The sequence below is a fragment of the Trachymyrmex cornetzi genome, unplaced genomic scaffold (assembly GCF_001594075.2).
Source record: "Trachymyrmex cornetzi isolate Tcor2-1 unplaced genomic scaffold, Tcor1.1 scaffold960, whole genome shotgun sequence".
NCBI lineage: Eukaryota > Metazoa > Arthropoda > Insecta > Hymenoptera > Formicidae > Trachymyrmex > Trachymyrmex cornetzi.
The window spans coordinates 11,890-12,148 of NW_017300312.1; positions in this window are offsets into that span (position 1 = coordinate 11,890).

A 259-nucleotide genomic window follows, 5' to 3' on the forward strand; every position below is an offset into this window, starting at 1 on the left:
TCTTATTCACGAACGTTGTCGGTAGAATTATCAAATACCCTTTTAAAATATACATATTATTTATTTAAAACAAGTCATATTTATACATATGTAGCATTTTTCTGTATGTAGACGCGCACGCTTTAGAGCAAACTAAATTAAATTTTCAAAAAAATTTCGATCATTTCTCAAAATAAATTATAGTAGCTGTTTTTTATTTTGTTTATTATGCTCGCCAGTGACATCCAAAAATTACAATAAAATCAAACATTTCCACCTT